The following is a 5,213-nucleotide window of genomic DNA, read 5'->3' as shown; positions in this document are numbered from 1 at the left end:
ACTGAATAGCAATGTGCATTTTTAAAATTTAATTTATATTTAACCATGATGCCATTACGGGATTTACCCCTTAGCGACACCTATTGTATTAAACTTTTACATATACATATATGTACATTAATAGATTATAAATTTGACATCATAATCATTTAGTGGTGACAAATAGTAGGTAGGATGGTTTTGCCAATTTGATAAGGAGCCGTTTCAACAATGAAATCAGATAAATTAGCAAACTCTGATAGGAAGCGATCGACTCCGAGTCACAAATAAACAAGTCTGATCAGCAGCACTGCAGATTAACTCTAAATAAATTCTCTTAAATTGAGGTCAACCCAGGGCTTAAGCCCGGGGGTCTCTTGGTGGTTAGCATTAACGCAGCCACCGAGCTACACTGTCAATTTTGTCTGCACAAAAGGATGTGGTTTCCATTTTCGAGAATGATAAGGAAATGTTATTAATTGATTATCACCCAAAAGGCCATCTATAAAGGAGATCAATGCTCTAACTATTTGAACCAACTGAATCAAATTAAATTTTATTCAAAATAGAAAAAGATTGTATATTATTAACCAAAGAAAAAAATCGTCTGGTTAAAAACTGATAGATGTAATAATAATAGAAGTGGCCTTAGGCGTCATAGTGTTGTAAGATTTTGGTACGGCTGTCGCTATACTAATTAGTTTCCGCGACAGTCGTCTTCAGTATGCATTGTGCATCTTTTAACGATGCACTTTTCCATCTTGCAAATAATATGAAGAAATGTTTAGGTTTCGCCTGATTTTCTCCATAGATGTCTCTATGGATGATTGTTGAAATATATGTAAATATTTCGTATTGTTACAAAAAATTAAAAATGTTATAATTCGTATTTGTTTACGACGTTTATATTAATGTCCATAGATGTCTGATGTTATTTCGATTTATTTTTATGTTGATTTGTATGTATAATAATATATGTATTGTATGATGTATCGATTATTAAACTGTTTGGCACATTCGCCGCTTTGGAGCGATCTGTAAGGTGAATGTGCATGATTAATTGAAAATGAAAATAAAATAAAATCTGACAGACGTCGAATAACAAACACCACACACGACTGTGACGGAAACTAATTAAGTATGGCGATAGCCATACCGCAATCTTACAACACTATGACGCCTGCAGTCTAAATTTCTTTGAATTATGTGGAATAGTATTATAGTTAGTTGTATGTATGTTACTATTGTATATATACATATGTATATATGTATATATATGTACATATATATGTATCAATAAAAACTCCGTAAATACTCTGTGGTCAAAAACAAAACTTTAATGTTATCTTCAAGAACCATTCTAAATTCACCTCTATATAAAATTTTAAAACTATGTCTGCGAAAATGAGGTCAAAAAAGCACGTTAAATATGATAAAAGTGATACGATATAAAGATTGATAGCAGTTTTTATTCTCCCTCGAACAAAATGATACTTGAGATACATATGCGAGGTTTACAGGTTAGTGAATATATGTATGTATGTATGCACCTCTGGCTACATTTTATTGCGATAAGCTAAGTTTGCGAGAGTTTCTTTTAAAATATTATATATGTATTTTATAGAATGTGGTGGTACAAACTACATATGTACATGTCACTATTATTATATCTGTGTATAGATATTCCATATTAATATTTAAAAGGAATAAAAACAAACAAAAGAATCAAACTTTCAACTACTGAATAAAACAATTGAATTTTTTGTTAGTTGATTTTGTTCCTCACTTCACGAATATTCGCAACACATATTGAAGATGGGTCGTAAATCCGTTGATTCTCCCGACCATTCCGTGATCATCGATACCGAATTGGTGCAGCAAAATATCGAAACGGACATAGTCGCACATTTTTTTACGCTGGAACAACTGTCGATGGTGTTGAACACGGACCTAGAGATGGGCATGACCAAAGAAAACGTCACAAAGCAGATGGCCATCTATGGACCGAACGTGCTGGAGAAGACCAAGGATCGTCCCTTGTGGAAGATTTTCAAAGACAACATGTTCGGCTGGTTTCCCGTGATGCTGTGGATAGGCGGATTCATGTCAATAACGATTCACTTCGCCCAGTATTGGGTACATTTGCACTCGGAATCCAACGAGAACCTTTACTTGGGAATCATCATACTAATGGTGGTCATTTTCACAGGCTTATTCGGGTTTCACCAAGAGGCGAAGAACGTAAAAGTAATGAAAGGTTTCGCAGATATGATGCCGAGCTATGCGCGCGTGGTTCGCGAAGGTAGACACAGATTGATACCGAGTGCCGAGTTAGTTTTCGGTGATCTGATCGAGATGAATGCCGGTGAGATTGTACCGGCTGATGTGCGTTTGATTGAAGTCAATAATTTCAGAATTGATATGTCGGCCATTACTGGTGAAACCCAGGCACAATCCCGTACAATATATTATACAAATGATAATCCGTTTGAAACAAAGAACTTAGCTTTCAGCTCTTGCCTCATAAACGAAGGAAATGCTAAAGGAATTATTATAGCAACAGGTAAATTTACAGTCATTGGAAAAATAGCAGGCTTGGTCACTCATGTGAAGAAAGACGAAGCACCTGTTGCATTGGAGATAAAGCATTTCATCAAAATAGTCAGCTTTATTGCTTTAATTATGGGTGGAATCTTCTTCTTAATGGTTTCATATATGCAAGACAGCTGGATTGCCGGGTTTTATTACATGGTTGGAATAATAGTTGCGAATGTTCCTGAAGGCTTATTAGTTACTATGATAATTGCATTCACTCTGACGGCTCAAAAGCTGACGAAGAAAAATTGCATGGCGAAGAAATTGCAATCCGTTGAAACTCTAGGCGCCATATCGATGATATGCACAGATAAAACTGGCACACTTACAGAAAATCGCATGTCGGTGTCGCATTTGTGCTTCGACAATCAAATTTTCGATAGAAACGACGAACTGCTAAAGACGAATTCCGTTTATAAACCAATCGCCTTTGCGGCGAGCCTCTGTTTGAGAGCGGAATTCGACCTGGAGACTTCAGTGGACATCAAAAATAGAAAAATAATTGGAGATGCGACCGAAATTGGAATTCTACGTTACATGGAAGAGACCTTTTCGGCGACAAAAGTACGAAAAAATAATCCGAAACTGTGCGAAATACCGTTCACGTCCAAGACCAAGTATCAACTCTCCATACACAAGATGCAAAAGTCCAATAACAGACAGCTGGTGATGAAAGGCGCGCCTGAAATAATTATTTTCTTGTGCAAAACTATTCTGTTGAGCTCTGGCGAAACGGAAATTACCATGGAAATAGAACAAAGTTTACAAAAATTGATAATACAACTGGGAAATATGGGAGAGAGAGTCATAGCCTATTGCGATAGTGAACTGCTCGTCGACAATTTTCCGGCTGGTTACGTTTATAACGTTGAAACTCCGAACTTTCCCATGAGCGGATTTCGTTTTTTGGGTATGATATCACTTATTGACCCACCTAGGGAGACTGTGCCGTATTCGATCGAAAAATGCCGCTCGGCCGGCATCAAAGTGATCATGGTGACGGGAGATCATCCGATAACCGCTCTGGCAATATCCAAGAAAGTCGGAATCATATCGAAAGATAGCACGAACGGTTACGATTCCGCGTTCAAGATAGGAGCCGATCCCAAAATGTACATGAAGACAATCGACATATTCCATTTCGACGCTGCCGTCGTGACCGGAGAGGAGCTGAAGGGGTTTTCTAACGCTCAATTGGATCGATTGTTGAGCGAGATGCGCGAGATCACGTTTGCCAGGACGACTCCTCAGCAGAAGTTGCTGATCGTCGAATCCTGCCAGAGGATAGGACACGTGGTCGCCGTAACCGGAGATGGCGTAAACGACGCTCCGGCTTTGAAGAAGGCAAACATTGGTATAGCTATGGGTATAACCGGAACGGACGTGTCGAAAGAAGCTGCAGATATGCTGCTGCTAGACGACAACTTCTCATCGATCATTCTCGGCATCGAGGAGGGCAGGTTGATATTTGACAATCTAAAGAAGAGCATCGCTTTCATCCTGACGTCTAATATTCCCGAAATGTTGCCGTTCATTCTGCACGCCGTTATTGGTATACCTTTGCCTTTGCACGCCCTTTTAATCATAGCCATAAACGTGTTGACCGATCTGTGGCCGGCTATAAGCTTCGCTTATGAAAACGCAGAGGCGGACATCATGAAAAGACAGCCGAGAACTTTGGACGAAAGATTAGTCACCAGAAAACTAATCATGATGGCGTACTTTCAAGTGGGACTGTTGCAGGCGCTTGCCGCAATGAACGGATATTTCGTCATATTGTACATGTACGGGTTTACGTTCAACGAGCTGCTGTTCAGCAGAGATACGTGGTACAATGAGGAAAATGACGATTTTCTAGATTCGAACGGACAGGAGTGGACATTCGCCGAAAGACAGCATTTGGAAATTTTGGCTCAAACTTCGTACTACGTTTGTATGGTCGTCGTGCAGATTTCCGACTGTCTCATATGCAAGACAAGGAGGCTTTCCCTGTTTCAACAGGGCATGAAGAATCACATGTTGAATTTGGGAATTTTGACGGAAATTGTCGTGTCGCTTCTGATAGTGTACGTACCCATTTTAAATCATTTCGTGTACACAGCTCCGGTGCCGTGGGTTATTTGGCTAACTGCTATGCCATACGCAATCTTTCTTCTAATATTGGATGAATTCAGAAAGTATATGATTAGGAAATATCCTGGAGGATGGTTCGAACGGGAGACGTATTTCTGAAATGTTATAAGTTACCAATTTATAAAAGAATGTCGATATTTTAGTATGAATAAATTAAAATTTTGAAAGCGGTTGAAACTATTTTATTTATCACATCCAGCATCTACAGCCATTTGCTATTTGATATTGTTATAATTGCTTCTCATATGTATATGTAAGTATTTTATTTAATTTTAACACATTTGTACAAAGGTTATTTTAAGATTATATGAATTAAATGAAAACTGTCGTGTTTTATGTAAATACACATAAATGTAGAAGAACATGGAAAATTTGGGCTCGAAGATGAATAAATGGAGTTTATATAATCATTAAAGACTTCCTTGAGCCCTTCATTACAAATAGGACGCACTGTGTTATATTATTCTCGTAGATATGATATATTATCATCATTCACAGAAATTTGC

The 5,213-nt window shown here is 38.0% G+C and overlaps 1 pseudogene; it reads left to right on the top strand.

Moving 5' to 3' along the window:
- Positions 1-1,794: 1,794 nt before the first annotated feature.
- LOC143914070 (sodium/potassium-transporting ATPase subunit alpha pseudogene) lies at positions 1,795-4,806 on the top strand (annotated as a pseudogene).
- Positions 4,807-5,213: the final 407 nt, after the last annotated feature.

Source organism: Arctopsyche grandis, chromosome 7 (assembly GCF_051622035.1).
Source record: "Arctopsyche grandis isolate Sample6627 chromosome 7, ASM5162203v2, whole genome shotgun sequence".
Lineage (NCBI taxonomy): Eukaryota > Metazoa > Arthropoda > Insecta > Trichoptera > Hydropsychidae > Arctopsyche > Arctopsyche grandis.
The sequence above is the reverse complement of the archived record's forward strand: the minus strand, read 5'-3'. Positions and strand labels throughout refer to the sequence as shown.